Raw genomic sequence first — 18,077 nt, 5'->3', positions numbered from 1 at the left:
GATCCGGAGAAGCTGAGGACAACGTGACATGACCCGTGCCCCCGGAGAGGGGTGGTCGGGTATCATATTCTACAAAGATGTGGTCCTTCCTCCTTTAGGACAGAGGGGCCCGGCCGCCCCCACCCACCACCCACTCGCTGTTTCCTTTCCCCTCGACAGTAAAGCCCCATGGGGCTTCCTTGCCTCCAAGGGCAGACACAGATGCAAAAAGTTTGTAAATTGCACTTCAGACACACACACACACACACACACACACACACACACACACACACACTGGGGATCACAGTTGGCTCTTTATTTTCTATTGGTCTAATCAAGCCTTCAGCCTTCTTGGAGGGAGAGGAAGTTTGAGGGTATTATGATCCACAATTCTCAGTATGATGGAGACTCGGGAGGAATCCGTGTTAATGCTGGAAGAGGTCACTGCTCCACTGGCAGATGCAGCTAAGCCACGGCTGAACCATTACAGAACCAGAGCTAGAAGCCAGTCCTCTGATTTCTGGTGCAGTGCTTCTTCTACTGCCTGGCCATCAAAATGCTCACAGTCCCCATCTGGGAGACTTCCAGGCACCAGACTTTTCAATGGGCACAAGGAGAAGGAAGGGCTCTGTCCCCACCCCACCCCATCTCCCCACCCACTATACCCCCTCACCCCACTCCACCCCCTACCCCCTCAGTGAGTTACTCACCCTTGTGACATCATGTCCCCGAGCAACTCAAGTGGAATTTGGGAAAGCATGAGAATCAAGTGTTTACCAAACGAAAGAAAAATACAATGTCAATTCTATTAATGCCAAAAAATGCTGCCAGGTAATAGAGGGAATAGTTAACACAGCAACCAAATGTAGATTCAAGGCATTGGCCAAGCCTCATCCATACCTTATCTCACAGCAACCTTATAAGGCAAATTGTATGACAATCCCCAATTTGCAGATGGAGGGTACAGCGTGGAGACTGAGGGTTCGTTCGAGTTGGTCAAGGTTAGAGCTTTCACAATCAAGGACTGTTTAAGTAATCAAGTAACCTCTTCAAGCCTTCCAACATCACCAAAACATTCCCACACCTCCACATGTTGATAGGTGGGTTGTAAAGGGTTCTTTTTCCTCTTCTGAAGTGCCTCCCATCTCTTCTGTTGATTGATGTCTCCAGAATTTCTATATAATAGGGTTTAAGGATAGAATCTGGTTTGGAAGATGAGCCAGAAGACTTTAGGTGCTGCCTTGGCCCAGCACTCGTGCTGTTTGGCTCAGATTCTATGTGGACTGACTTGGGTCAGGTGGAGGAGGCACTTGTTGCTACAATTTTCCCAATTCCAGGCATCTAGAAGAAAGAGGGAGATTACATCACAATTGATTACATTTCCTTTAGAGACTTCAAACACACTTGTAAAGGTACCTGAAGTTACCATTTTCAAACTTTTTCAGTTAGGACACTGATATATCAGCAGAGCAGAATACATATAATGTATCTTATCAGTATATATCATTACATATCAATAGTCATAAAGCCAATGCTAACCAAGGTTTTGGTTCCGCAGGATAGATTTTGACAATAACAAATACATGAAAAAATGAGGGAGGTGAAAAAGTGATATAATAACTATGAAAATAAGTAACAGTATATGAGAAAAGATAGTAGATAAATGATCAACTTTGGATTATTAGTTTGGCTAGATATGATGCAATGTCAGTCATCAGCTTCCATCATTAGGAAAGACAGCAACATTTGAGGAGAGAACAACAACCAACTTATCTCTGCAGCTCCTGTTTCTGAAGGATGCCTAGCAGAATTGAGACAGTGAAAGTAGTAGAAGAATGGGAACCTTTAGACTTCAAAGACCTAAGGACCAGAAGGTTGAACACCAAAGTCAGATGTAAAAAACGATTTTAAGACTTAAACCAAAAAAAAATTTTTTTCAACATGGATTTTAGTTTTCAGCTAGAGTTCCTATATAGTTAAACATTTTTCATAAACATAATGATTTAAGAATCAGAAAACATTATTTGAATTTCTGAAGACATTATAAAGGTCCCTTAATATGGTGCTGGCGATGTGGTAACAATAAAGAACTAGCTAGAAAGTTCTGGAAAGAAGTAAGATCATGATGCCAGAGTGTCTTTATCCCATTAGGGAAAAAAGACAGTCCATGTAAAAGTATGTTATAAAACAATACGTAAATTTGTGAAACTTTTATAAAATACAAAATATGTATATTATAATTGTAATGTTTTGTTTCAAATATATACTGCATAGGTATTAAACTTTAAGGACAGAAATATTTCACACAGTTTGAAGTCAGACATCTCAGCCTCACCAGGATCCGGAGAACCTTGACCCAGAGCCATCTGGAAGCTGAAAGAGCAGTTGTGAAGCCCATTCATTAAAACTCAATTACTTTACTTTCTAAGAGACACACTCAGGTGGTCATTTGTGTTCTGTTGACTCTTACTTTAAATACAGTTCTAATAACAAAGGTTATCTGATTTCTTAGATCACAGCAGATGTGCTGTGTAGTCAAGAACTCATCAGATGGGAGAGGTCTGTTGAACTCAAGCATAAAGACTGGCCAGACGATACTACTATGGTGAGTCATTAAGATAGGATTTAATCATATTCCATATAGCCTACTTAAGTAATCTTGAAAACACGTAATGTATTTCCAAGTGGGTTTCCATTTAGAATTAGTAAAATAAATAATGTTTGACCCAAAGAGATAAGATTTGTTTTCCCAGAAAATACACACACACACACACACACACACACAAGTTCAAGTTCTCGTTCCATAAACATTGTAACTGGAACACAGGAGCGGCTCAAAAAATATTTGTTGACTGAAAAGGGGATGCTTTTAACTTCTACTGGGTATTTTACATTAACATCTTTAAATATTCACATCAAAATCAATGAGTTAGTTCAATTTTACATTTTCAGTTGTTATTTCTCACTTGGTCAGTCCAGGAGGAGGCTGAAAAGGAGAAAATGTCTTCTCATGTCACCAGCACCAAGCTCTCATCTCCAAATGATAGGAGACTGGAGCAGTTCCTGGGGTAACACTTTGAACAATATAACTGAGATCTCACATAAAAGCCATCTAGTACATCGAGTGCTTCACAGGTTGACTTTTCCATTCTACTTTTGTGCACACAACACCGCTGCTCCCCATGTCTATAGAAGAAAACAAGAGTTTTAGAGCTAACTACAGAAAAAACAAGATCAATGAGATAGCAGAGACTAATTTCATCTGGTCTGCATCCACCTTACATAAAATCCAGTTATCTAAATACAGATCAGCTAAAATGGTGTTTTTTATTTCCATACTATTTGCACTAATTCACAGATGTGCAGATCTAGCTCACCAGGCCTTTATTTATGAAAAGAAATACTGGTTTCCAAAATTTTCCCTTTGATTACTCAAGTCTTTCTGGTTAACAGAAAATGGGTCTTTTAACTTTCATTCCAGCTCTCACTTTTTTAACTCTGGTGGATAAACTATTTTTAATTATTATTGGGTTTGTTTTTTTTTTTTAACCTTTTTTCCTTCCAAACATAATTGGCATTTTTAAAATAGTTCATTTAACATTTAAGTCATTGTCTTCAAAGTCCTGTCCCACTTTCAAGTTCACTCTGTGCCCTTTCACTGCTTTAAATATACACTATGGTAATATCTCCGTTAATAGAGAGAATGTTTCAACAACACACATAATTTTAAGTATCTATATTAGCCACAGTAGAAAGAGGATGCATAAAAGTACAGTCAAGGATATTAGAATAGAAGGGCTACAGTATAAAATATTAACATTAAACAGGGAAAATGGCTCAGGAGGGGAATGGCAGGTGCAGTTGGAATTAATAAGTCCAAAGATAAGAAATGCCTAAAGGAAAAGCAACAAGTGTGATAGCCAACAACAACACGGAAGGGAAGGGAAGGGGAGGGGAGGGGAGGGGAGGGAAGGGAAGGGGAGGGGAGGGAAGGGGAGGGGAGGGAAGGGGAGGGAAGGGGAGGGGAGGGGAGGGGAGGGAAGGGGAGGGGAGGAGAGGGGAGAAAAAGACATAGTGAGGCAAAAGATGGGGATGCAGAAAACAAGATTTACCAATTTCAGAAACAAAGGTATTTCCTTTTCTATTTTCATATGTATCTGTTTTAGTTCTCTTGACTGCTCAAGCAAATACCATGCAATGGGTTGACTTAAACGATGGAAATTTCATGGCTTATGGTTTGAACTAGGAAAAAGTTCAAATTATGGCATCATCAAGGCAATGCTTTCTCCCCGAAGACTTTGGTGTTCTGGGGCAGGCTCCCAGTGATCCTTGGTCTTGGGCTCCTCTGTCACATGGCAAGGCACATGGCACCCTCTCCTGGCCTCTCCCTTCTCTTCTGGGTTCTGCTGACCTTCAGCTTCTTGCTTCTTGTTCTGGTTTGCTAATGCTGCCAGAATGCAGAACACCAGAAATGGATCGGCCTTTATAAAGAGGGTTTATTTGGTCACAAAGTTACAGTCTTAAGGCCATAAAATGTCCAAGGTAAGTCATCAGCAGTCGGGTACCTTCACTGGAAGATGGCCAGTGGTGTCCGGAAAACCTCTGTTAGCTAGGAAGGCACATGACTGGCGTCTACTTGCTCCCAGGTTGCGTTTCAAAATGGCATTCTCCAAAGCATCAACTTTCAACGGCCGTCTCCAAAATGTCTCTGTAAGCCGCAGCTAGCAGTAAGCTTCTTCTGTCTGAGCTTTTATAGGGCTCCAGTGAACTAATCAAAGCCCACGCTGAATGGGCAGAGCCACACCTCCATGGAAATTATCTAATCAGAGTTATCACCTGTAGTTGGGTGGGTCACATCTCCATGGAAACAACCTAATCCAAAGGTTCCAACCTAATCAACACTAATATGTCTGCCTCCACAAGACTGCATCAAAGATAATGGTGTTTTGGGGGCCATTATACATCCAAACTGCCACACCTCCCATGGCTTTCTCTCTCTGTGTCTGAATTTCATCCACTAATAAAGGACTCCAGTAATAGGATTAAGACACATCCTGATTGGATTGGGCCAAACCTTAACTGAAGTAACCTCAGCAAAAGGACTTACTTAATGCATGCTATATAATTTAACTTGTATGGTCAGTTTATCCAAACACCATAATTACATGGAACCTTGACTAGGGAGTGAGATCTAGTTGGTTTGTACAGGTTAGTATGAAGCTCTGATACATCCCAGAATAATTTGGGCAGAGGATAAAAAAGTATTTGAAAAGCCCCCTTGAGGGACTGGGGAAAAATGTAGAAATATTAAATTTACCCACCTCGGGAATTCCTGATATTCTCACAAGCATTGGGAAATAGCAATTTAGTAGGCCGAGCCCCAAACAACTATAGTATCTGTGCTGGGTTTGAATCTATTATGTCCCCCACAAAAGCCATGTTCTTTAATGTAGACTTGTGGGGGCAAACTTATTAGTCTTTTGATTAGGGTGGAACCTTTTGATTATTTCCATGGAGATATGACTCACCCAACTGTGGTTGAAACCCTTTAATTAAATTATTTCCATGGAGATGTGACCCCCACCCATTCCGGGTTGGTCTTAATTAGATCACTAGAGTCCTTTAAAGAGAGCTCAGGGAGAGAAGAAGCTGAGAGAAACATTTTGGTCAGAAGCTAAGATATGTAACACAAATTTGCCCCTGGGAGAAGCTAAGAGCCAACACACACCCAGATGCTTGAAGAAGCAGACAGAAGGACATTTGGAGATGCTAAGCTAAGAGATGAAGCCCAGCATTTGCCCCAGAGAAGCTAAGAGAGGGCCCCCAGATGCTTAGAGAGAAACGCCCTAGGAGAACAAGCAAAGATGCACTGGAACTGAAGAGAGAGAGAAGCTAAGAAAGACAGAAGCCCAGAGACATTTTGGAGACAGCAGTTTTGAAACCAGAACCCTGGAGCAAAGGACCAGTAGACACCACGTGCCTTCCCAGCTAACAGAGGTGTTCCAGACATCATCAGCCATCCTTCAGTGAAGGTATCCTCTTTTTGATGCCTTAGTTTGGACACTTTTAAGGCCTTAATAACTGTAAATTTGCAACCTAATAAATCCCCTTTATAAAAGCCAATCCATTTCTGGTATTTTGCATTACAGCAGCTTTAGCAAACAGGAGCAGTATCTAAAAAGTGTGCGTAGAAGTGCTTCAGTTGTGTATAGCCACACACATGCATGTGAAAAGATACTTTGCCTTCAAACTAGACAATGCCAATAGTGCTTCCCATACTATATGAAACAGAAAATTTCTAAAACAAATCATTTTTCATCTAACAAAAATTGAGCAGTTTTCATGTGCCTAGCACCATGCCAGGCACGGTAGGAACTACAAAAATGACTAAACAGATCCTTGCCTCAATGTTCTAGTTTGCTAATGCTGCCGGAATGCAAAATACCAGAAATGGATAGGCCTTTATAAAGAGGGTTTATAAAGAGGGTAAGACTGGTCACAAAGTTACAGTCTTAAGGCCATAAAGTGTCCAAGGTAAGTCATGAACAGTCGGGTACCTTCACTGGGAGATGGTCAATGGTGTCCAGAAAACCTCTGTTAGCTGGGAAGGCACGTGGCTGGCATCTGCTCCAAAGTTCTGGTTTGAAAATGGCTTTCTCTCTAGGCTGCAGTTCTTCAAAAATGTCACTCTAAGTTGTTCTTGGGGTGTTTGTCCTCTCTTAGCTTCTCTGGGGCAAAAGTCTGCTTTCAAAGGCCACCACCAAAATGTCTCTGTAAACTGCAGCTTCTCTCTCAGCTCCTGTGCATTCCTCAAAATGTCCCTCTTGGCTATAGCTCCTCTTCAAAATGCCACTCTCAGTTGCTCTGCAAAATGTCACTCACAGCTGCACTGAGTTCCTTCTGTTTGTCAGCTCATTTACAAGGCTCCAGTGATTTAATTTAGACCCACCCTCAATGGGTGGGTAACACTTCCATGGAAATTATCCAATCAAAGTGATCACCCACAGTTGGGTGGGTCATATCTCCATGGAAACATCCAATCAAAAGGTCACACCCTAATCAAAAAGATTAATCAGTCTACCACAAGACTGCATCAAAGATAATGGCATTTTGGGGGACATAATGCATCCAAACCAGCACACTCAACAAACTAAAATTTAATGGAGAGAGGCGGGGCAAGATGGCAGACTGGTGAGCTGTATGTTTTAGTTACTCCTCCAGGAAAGTAGGTAGAAAGCCAGGAACTGCGTGGACTGGACACCACAGAGCAATCTGTCTTTGGGCATACTTCATACAACACTCATGAAAACGTGGAACTGCTGAGATCAGCGAAATCTGTAAGTTTTTGCGGCCAGGGGACTTGCGCCCCTCCCTGCCAGGCTCAGTCCCGTGGGAGGAGGGGCTGTCAGCTCCGGGAAGGAGAAGGGAGAACTGCAGTGGCTGCTCTTATCGGAAACTCATCCTACTGATCCAGACTCCAACCATAGATAGACTGAGACCAGACACCAGAGAATCTGAGAGCAGCCAGCCCAGCAAAGAGGAGACAGGCATAGAAAAAAAAAAAAACAACACGAAAAACTCCAAAATAAAAGCAGAGGACTTTTGGAGTTCTGGTGAACAAAGAAAGGGGAAGGGCGGAGCTCAGGCCCTAAGGCGCATATGCAAATCCCAAAGAAAAGCCGATCTCTCTGCCCTGTGGACCTTTCCCTAATGGCCCTGGTTGCTTTCTCTCTTAGCATTTCAATAACCCATTAGATCTCTGAGGAGGGCCCTTTTTTTTTTTTTTTTTTTTTTTTAATCCTTTTTTCTTTTTCTAAAACAATTACTCTAAGAAGCCCAATACAGAAAGCTTCAAAGGCTTTCAATTTGGGCACGTCAAGTCAAGAGCAGAACTAAGAGAGCTCTGAGACAAAAGGCAATAATTCAGTGGCTGAGAAAATTCACTAAACACCACAACTTCCCAAGAAAAGGGGGGTGTCCATTCACAGCCACCATCCTGGTGGACAGGAAACACTCCTGCCCATCGCCAGCCCCATAGCCCAGAGCTGCCCCAGACAACCCAGTGTGACGGAAGTGCTTCAAATAACAGGCATACACCACAAAACTGGGCGTGGACATTAGCCTTCCCTGCAACCTCAGCTGATTGTCTCAGAGTTGGGAAGGTGGAGCAGTCTGAATTAACAAAGCCCCATTCAGCCATCATTTGAGCAGACTGGGAGACTCCCTACACAGCCCAGCAGCCCAGAACTGCCCTGGGGGGACGGCACTCACCTGTGACATAGCACAGTCATCCCTCAACAGAGGACCCGGGGTGCACAGCCTGGAAGAGGGGCCCACTTGCAAGTCTCAGGAGCCATACGCCAATACCAAGGACTTGTGGGTCAGTGACAGAGACAAACTGTGGCAGGACTGAACTGAAGGATTAGACTATTGCAGCAGCTTTAAAACTCTAGGATCATCAGGGAGATTTGATTGTTAGGGCCACCCCCCCTCCCTGACTGCCCAGAAACACGCCCCACATACAGGGCAGGCAACACCAACTACACACGCAAGCTTGGTACACCAATTGGGCCCCACAAGACTCACTCCCCCACTCACCAAAAAGACTAAGCAGGGGAGAACTGGCTTGTGGAGAACAGGTGGCTCGTGGACGACACCTGCTGGTTAGTTAGAGAAAGTGTACTCCACGAAGCTGTAGATCTGATAAATTAGAGATAAGGACTTCAATAGGTCTACAAACCCTAAAAGAACCCTATCAAGTTCAGCAAATGCCACGAGGCCAAAAACAACAGAAAATTATAAAACATATGAAAAAACCAGACGATATGGATAACCCAAGCCCAAGCACCCAAATCAAAAAACCAGAAGACACACAGCACCTAGAGCAGCTACTCAAAGAACTAAAGATGAACAATAAGACCATAGTACGGGATATAAAGGAAATCAAGAAGACTCTAGAAGAGCATAAAGAAGACATTGCAAGACTAAATAAAAAAATGGATGATCTTATGGAAATTAAAGAAACTGTTGACCAAATTAAAAAGATTCTGGACACTCATAGTACAAGACTAGAGGAAGTTGAACAACGAATCAGTGACCTGGAAGATGACAGAATGGAAAATGAAAGCATAAAAGAAAGAATGGGGAAAAAATTGAAAAAATAGAAATGGACCTCAGGGATATGATAGATAATATGAAACGTCCAAATAGAAGACTCATTGGTGTCCCAGAAGGGGAAGAAAAGGGTAAAGGTCTAGGAAGAGTATTCAAAGAAATTGTTGGGGAAAACTTCCCAAATCTTCTAAACAACATAAATACACAAATCATAAATGCTCAGCGAACCCCAAATAGAATAAATCCAAATAAACCCACTCCGAGACATATACTGATCACACTGTCAAACACAGAAGAGAAGGAGCAAGTTCTGAAAGCAGCAAGAGAAAAGCAATTCACCACATACAAAGGAAACAGCATAAGACTAAGTAGTGACTACTCAGCAGCCACCATGGAGGTGAGAAGGCAGTGGCACCATATATTTAAAATTCTGAGTGAGAAAAATTTCCAGCCAAGAATACTTTATCCAGCAAAGCTCTCCTTCAAATTTGAGGGAGAGCTTAAATTTTTCACAGACAAACAAATGCTGAGAGAATTTACTAACAAGAGACCTGCCCTACTGGAGATACTCAAGGGAGCCCTACAAACAGAGAAACAAAGACAGGACAGAGAGACTTGGAGAAAGGTTCAGTACTAAAGAGGTTCGGCATGGGTACAATAAAGGATATTAATAGAGAGAGGGGAAAAATATGGCAAACATAAACCAAAGGATAAGATGGCCGATTCAAGAAATGCCTTCACGGTTATAACGTTGAATGTAAATGGATTAAACTCACCAATTAAAAGATATAGATTCGCAGAATGGATCAAAAAAAATGAACCATCAATATGTTGCATACAAGAGACTCATCTTAGACACAGGGACACAAAGAAACTGAAAGTGAAAGGATGGAAAAAAATATATCATGCAAGCTACAGCCAAAAGAAAGCAGGTGTAGCAATATTAATCTCAGATAAAATAGACTTCAAATGCAGGGATGTTTTGAGAGACAAAGAAGGCCACTACATACTAATAAAAGGGGCAATTCAGCAAGAAGAAATAACAATCGTAAATGTCTATGCACCCAATCAAGGTGCCACAAAATACATGAGAGAAACACTGGCAAAACTAAAGGAAGCAATTGATGTTTCCACAATAATTGTGGGAGACTTCAACACATCACTCTCTCCTATAGATAGATCAACCAGACAGAAGACCAATAAGGAAATTGAAAACCTAAACAATCTGATAAATGAATTAGATTTAACAGACATATACAGAACATTACATCCCAAATCACCAGGATACACATACTTTTCTAGTGCTCATGGAACTTTCTCCAGAATAGATCATATGCTGGGACATAAAACAAGCCTCAATAAATTTAAAAAGATTGAAATTATTCAAAGCACATTCTCTGACCACAATGCAATACAATTAGAAGTCAATAACCATCAGAGACTTAGAAATTCACAAATACCTGGAGGTTAAACAACACACTCCTAAACAATCAGTGGGTTAAAGAAGAAATAGCAAGAGAAATTGCTAAATATATAGAGACGAATGAAAATGAGAACACAACATACCAAAACCTATGGGATGCAGCAAAAGCAGTGCTAAGGGGGAAATTTATAGCACTAAACGCATATATTAAAAAGGAAGAAAGAGCCAAAATCAAAGAACTAATGGATCAACTGAAGAAGCTAGAAATTGAAGAGCAAACCAATCCTAAACCAAGTAGAAGAAAAGAAATCACAAGGATTAAAGCAGAAATAAATAACATAGAGAACAAAAAAACAATAGAGAGGATAAATACCACCAAAAGTTGGTTCTTTGAGAAGATCAACAAGATTGACAAGCCCCTAGCTAGACTGACAAAATCAAAAAGAGAGAAGACCCATATAAACAAAATAATGAATGAAAAGGTGACATAACTGCAGATCCTGAAGAAATTAAAAAAATTATAAGAGGATATTATGAACAACTGTATGGCAACAAACTGGACAATGTAGAAGAAATGGACAATTTCCTGGAAACATATGAACAACCTAGACTGACCAGAGAAGAAATAGAAGACCTCAACCAACCCATCACAAGCAAAGAGATCCAATCAGTCATCAAAAATCTTCCCACAAATAAATGCCCAGGGCCAGATGGCTTCACAGGGGAATTCTACCAAACTTTCCAGAAAGAACTGACACCAATCTTACTCAAACTCTTTCAAAACACTGAAGAAAATGGAACACTACCTAACTCATTTTATGAAGCTAACATCAATCTAATACCAAAACCAGGCAAAGATGCTACAAAAAAGGAAAACTACCGGCCAATCTCCCTAATGAATATAGATGCAAAAATCCTCAACAAAATACTTGCAAATCGAATCCAAAGACACATTAAAAATATCATACACCATGACCAAGTGGGGTTCATTCCAGGCATGCAAGGATGGTTCAACATAAGAAAAACAATCAATGTATTACAACACATTAAAAACTCGAAAGGGAAAAATCAATTGATCATCTCAATAGATGCTGAAAAAGCATTTGACAAAATCCAACATCCCTTTTTGATAAAAACACTTCAAAAGGTAGGAATTGAAGGAAACTTCCTCAACATGATAAAGAGCATATATGAAAAACCCACAGCCAGCATAGTACTCAATGGTGAGAGACTGAAAGCCTTCCCTCTAAGATCAGGAACAAGACAAGGATGCCCGCTGTCACCACTGTTATTCAACATTGTGCTGGAAGTGCTAGCCAGGGCAATCCGGCAAGACAAAGAAATAAAAGGCATCCAAATTGGAAAAGACGAAGTAAAACTGTCATTGTTTGCAGACGATATGATCTTATATCTAGAAAACCCTGAGAAATCGACGATACAGCTACTAGAGCTAATAAACAAATTTAGCAAAGTAGCGGGATACAAGATTAATGCACATAAGTCAGTAATGTTTCTATATGCTAGAAATGAACAAACTGAAGAGACACTCAAGAAAAAGATACCGTTTTCAATAGCAACTAATAAAATCAAGTACCTAGGAATAAACTTAACCAAAGATGTAAAAGAACTATACAAAGAAAACTACATAACTCTACTAAAAGAAATAGAAGGGGACCTTAAAAGATGGAAAAATATTCCATGTTCATGGATAGGAAGGCTAAATGTCATTAAGATGTCAATTCTACCCAAACTCATCTACAGATTCAATGCAATCCCAATCAAAATTCCAACAACCTACTTTGCAGACTTGGAAAAGCTAGTTATCAAATTTATTTGGAAAGGGAAGATGCCTCGAATTGCTAAAGACACTCTAAAAAAGAAAAACGAAGTGGGAGGACTTACACTCCCTGACTTTGAAGCTTATTATAAAGCCACAGTTGCCAAAACAGCATGGTACTGGCACAAAGATAGACATATAGATCAATGGAATAGAATTGAGAATTCAGAGATAGACCCTCAGATCTATGGCCGACTGATCTTTGATAAGGCCCCCAAAGTCACTGAACTGAGTCATAATGGTCTTTTCAACAAATGGGGCTGGGAGAGTTGGATATCCATATCCAAAAGAATGAAAGAGGACCCCTACCTCACCCCCTACACAAAAATTAACTCAAAATCGACCAAAGATCTCAATATAAAAGAAAGTACCATAAAACTCCTAGAAGATAATGTAGGAAAACATTTTCAAGACCTTGTATTAGGCGGCCACTTCCTAGACTTTACACCCAAAGCACAAGCAACAAAAGAGAAAATAGATAAATGGGAACTCCTCAAGCTTAGAAGTTTCTGCACCTCAAAGGAATTTCTCAAAAAGGTAAAGAGGCAGCCAACTCAATGGGAAAAAATTTTTGGAAACCATGTATCTGACAAAAGACTGATATCTTGCATATACAAAGAAATCCTACAACTCAATGACAATAGTACAGACAGCCCAATTATAAAATGGGCAAAAGATATGAAAAGACAGTTCTCTGAAGAGGAAATACAAATGGCCAAGAAACACATGAAAAAATGTTCAGCTTCACTAGCTATTAGAGAGATGCAAATTAAGACCACAATGAGATACCATCTAACACCGGTTAGAATGGCTGCCATTAAACAAACAGGAAACTACAAATGCTGGAGGGGATGTGGAGAAATTGGAACTCTTATTCATTGTTGGTGGGACTGTATAATGGTTCAGCCACTCTGGAAGTCAGTCTGGCAGTTCCTTAGAAAACTAGATATAGAGCTACCATTCGATCCAGCGATTGCACTTCTCGGTATATACCCGGAAGATCGGAAAGCAGTGACACGAACAGATATCTGCACGCCAGTGTTCATAGCAGCATTATTCACAATTGCCAAGAGATGGAAACAACCCAAATGTCCTTCAACAGATGAGTGGATAAATAAAATGTGGTATATACACACGATGGAATACTACGCGGCAGTAAGAAGGAACGATCTCGTGAAACATATGACAACATGGATGAACCTTGAAGACATAATGCTGAGTGAAATAAGCCAGGCACAAAAAGAGAAATATTATATGCTACCACTAATGTGAACTTTGAAAAATGTAAAACAAATGGTTTATAATGTAGAATGTAGGGGAACTAGCAGTAGAGAGCAATTAAGGAAGGGGGAACAATATTCTAAGAAGAACAGATAAGCTATTTAACATTCTGGGGATGCCCAGAAATGACTATGATCTGTTAATTTCTGATGGATATAGTAGGAACAAGTTCACAGAAAGGTTGCTATATTATGTAACTTTCTTGGGGTAAAGTAGGAACATGGTGGAAGTTAAGCAGTTATCTTAGGTTAGTCGTCTTTTTCCTACTCCCTTGTTATGGTCTCTTTGAAATGTTCTTTTATTGTATGTTTGTTTTCTTTTTAACTTTTTTTTCATACAGTTGATTTAAAAAAGAAGGGAAAGTTAAAAAAAAAAAAAAGAAAGAAAGAAAAACAAGGAAAAAAAATGATGTAGTGCCCCCTTGAGGAGCCTGTGGAGAATGCAGGGGTATTCGCCTACCCCACCTCCATGGTTGCTAACATGACCACAGACATAGGGGACTGGTGGTTTGATGGGTTGAGCCCTCTACCATAAGTTTTACCCTTGGGAAGACGGTTGCTGCAAAGGAGAGGCTAGGCCTCCCTAGATTTGTGCCTAAGAGTCTCCTCCTGAATGCCTCTTTGTTCCTCAGATGTGGCCCTCTCTCTCTACCTAAGCCAACTTGAAAGGTGAAATCACTGCCCTCCCCCCTACGTGGGATCAGACACCCAGGGCAGTGAATCTCCCTGGCAACGTGGAATATGACTCCCGGGGAGGAATGTAGACCCAGCATCGTGGGACAGAGAACATCTTCCTGACCAAAAGGGGGATGTGAAAGGAAATGAAATAAGCTTCAGTGGCAGAGAGATTCCAAAACGAGCCGAGAGGTCACTCTGGTGGGCACTCTTACGCACACTTTAGACAACCCTTTTTAGGTTCCAAAGAATTGGGGTAGCTGGTGGTGGATACCTGAAACTATCAAACTACAACCCAGAACCCATGAATCTCGAAGACAGTTGTATAAAAATGTAGCTTATGAGGGGTGTCAATGGGATTGGGAAAGCCATAAGGACCACACTCCACTTTGTCTAGTTTATGGATGTATGAGTAGAAAAATAGGGGAAGGAAACAAACAGACAAAGGTACCCAGTGTTCTTTTTTACTTCAATTGCTCTTTTTCACTCTAATTATTATTCTTGTTATTTTTGTGTGTGTGCTAATGAAGGTGTCAGGGATTGATTTAGGTGATGAATGTACAACTATGTAATGGTACTGTAAACAATCGAAAGTACGATTTGTTTTGTATGACTGCGTGGTATGTGAATATATCTCAATAAAATGATGATTAAAAAAAAAATTTAATGGAGAAGACAGAACACAATATTGTAGGAATTCAAAAAAGGAAAAAGAAGGAGATATCCCCGACTTATCTATGGATGGGGCTTCATGATACAAATGGCTTTTGAAATAATTCTTGATAGGTGAATAGGATTTTGATGGTGAAGGAAACAGGAGGATGGCACCCGGGAAGTAATGAATGAACAGCAATTCAGAGATGGAAATTACCGAGCATGTCCTGAGAATGGTGATCCAATATGGCCAGAACATAGGAGACATTCAGGAGGAAAGATAAGAGTCTAAACATGACCTGTGTCTAGATTATGAGGGGCCTTTGAATGCCCAGGTAAGGAATTTATTTTTTTAATTTTAACATGATGGGAATATGTGCGTGTAAGCAGACACTGCTAGTTGTCTAATCAACAGGCATTTTTTCTTTTGCTGGAAGAAACCTAATTTGGTTTAGAACCCATCTCTGTGTGGCCTTCCATGAGGTTAGAAGGGAGATTAACACCATCCCTAGCTGTCAGCGGAGGGAGGATGAATTATGATTGATCTAAGCCAACAGGAAAATCATTGCGAAAATGGTTGAGCTTATGGTATCTATGGGATACCCCGGAGGAAAAGTCTGGTAATTAATTTAAAAAAAAAAAAGAAAGAAAGAAATCTAGAGTGCAGCATAATCTAGGACTAGAGATACAGAGAGAATGGGAAGTTTTCCATGTATAAAAATATAATTGTTTAAATAATGAGAATCAATAAGATCAACTAGTGAGAGTTTGTAAAGTGAAAGAAGATGGTGACTGACATCAGAATCCAGGAGAATATTAGAATTAAAGGGACAATAAAAGAAGATCCAATAAAGAAAACTGGGAAGGAAAGGTGTAAAAGACAGGAGAACCAGTAAAAGTCAGGGGTCTTATGCTGAACCCTCTGTCTTGGGGCTGGCCCCTGTGAATCTTGTTACTGCAAAGGAGAGGCTAAACCTGCTTATAGTTTGCTTAAGAGTCTCCCCCTGAGTACCTCTTTGTTGCTCAGATGTGGCCCTCTCTCTCTAACTAAGCCACCTTGGCAGGTGATTTCACTGCCCTACCCCCTACATAGGACCTGACTCCCAGGGGTGTAAATCTTCCTGGCAATGCAGGATATGACTCCTGGGGATGAATCTGGACCCAGCATCGTGGGATTGAGAGTATCTTCTTGACCAAAAGGGGGATACGAAATGAAATGAAATGAAGCTTCAGTGGCTGAGAGATTTCAAATGGAGTCGACGGGTCACTCTGGTGGACATTCTTATGCACTATATAGATAACACTTTTTAGGTTTTAATGTATTTGAATAGCTAGAAGTAAATACCTGCAACTATCAAACTCCAACACAGTAGCCTTGACTCTTGAAGACAACTGTATAACAATGTAGATTACAAGGGGTGACAGTGTGATTGTGAAAACCTTGTGGATGGCACTCCCTTTATCCAGTGCATGGATGGATGAGTAGATAAATGGGGACAAAAACTAAGTGAAAAAATAGGGTGGGATGGGGGGGGAATGATTTGGGTGTTCTTTTTTATTTTCATTTTTTATTCTTATTCTGATTCTTTCTGGTATATGGAAAATGTTCAAAAATAGCTTGGGGTGATGAATGCGCAACTACATGATGGTACTGTGAACAGTTGATTGTATACCATGGATGACTGTATGGTATGTGAATGTATCTCAATAAAACTGAATTTAAAAATTTTAAAAAAACTGAAAAAAAAAAAAGTCAGGGGTTTTAGGACCCAGAGAGTTGCAAGAGATGCAAGAGATGAGGCAAAGGCTAAAAACATAAAATTCTGTCATATCCATTAAGTCTGTCAAAAAGTTACTTTAGCTGGAAGATAACAGCAAGGATACATGAGACTGATCCGTATTTCAAACACCCCCAGAAAAAGTACAATGACCCACAATGGAGCTGCAATAGGCTTACTAAATTTTTAAAGTTTCTCTATTTTTTGTTAGAATCATATAAAATCAGTGTGGCAATACTGACGTTCACAATAAGCCCAAGCTGATTCCCTGTTAATGATATCACAAGAATTTTGGGGGTACAGATAGTGACCCTGACACTGTGCCCAGAAGAGGTACAGTGCAGAGTTGAACACAACCAGGGTGCATTAGCCTTCGTGGAGAAACCAACAAAAGCCAGAATAAAACAGCCGGAAGCAGTGAATCACGCCTGTCTATGTGTTTACTTATCCTGATCAACTTAACATCACAACCATTTCAGAAATTCAAGTGATATCGAAAATTTATTATGTATCTTTCATCATTGTGAATCTTTGGTTAAAATCTGGATGGATCAGAGATGAAACAGAAAAATAATGATAATACAAATGATTTAAAAAAACACCCATTTGGGTAGGTCCCTTTCTTCCCCGACCCTGCAGTTATGGGACCTCAAGACCTTTAACCTGCAGATCCAAGCCTGCTCAAGCCCTGAGTTAGTCTTAAACAAGTATGGCCATCTGTTGGGATCCCCAGCCCCACTGTGGAGCAGCGGGCACAGTCTGTACCCATCCACGCATCTACCTGCCACCAGGAGTATCCTCCCCCATTAGCACCTGCTTTTTACAAGCAGTTTTAATGATCAGGCTTTGCTTTTGCCTTGGTTTTCCGGGAACAGAAAACCCCCCTCTGGGAAGAATTTCTACAATGAAGCCTGATCTCTGATCTCTTGATTTTTTGGTTTTGGGTTTCGTTTTTTTCCAATTTCACTTCACCCACCTCCAATACTACTCTTTAACTAAATCCTGCTCCACACTCGACAGCCCGTGGAAAATCAACATAGGACTTTGTACGTGGAAAAAAGTACCATCTCTGCCCCCGACTTCCTGCTGCCCAACTCCCCCGCCACACTCCACGCCCCTCTAATGAAGCAGCACCATCGCTCAGACTGCAGTTTGCTGGGTGCCTTTGGGCGTGGTAGGTGGGGGTGTTAGTCAACCCCCAGCAAGGCCAACCATTCCATCTGGCTACTAGTAATAATAATTATTATCATTATTATTATTATTACAATTTCTTTAGTGCTTTGACATATTCCAGGCACTGGTCTAAGCCATATATATATGGTTTACCCCAACTCCAG

Source organism: Choloepus didactylus, chromosome 20 (assembly GCF_015220235.1).
Source record: "Choloepus didactylus isolate mChoDid1 chromosome 20, mChoDid1.pri, whole genome shotgun sequence".
In the NCBI taxonomy this organism is placed as follows: Eukaryota; Metazoa; Chordata; class Mammalia; order Pilosa; family Megalonychidae; genus Choloepus; species Choloepus didactylus.
The sequence above is the reverse complement of the archived record's forward strand: the minus strand, read 5'-3'. Positions refer to the sequence as shown.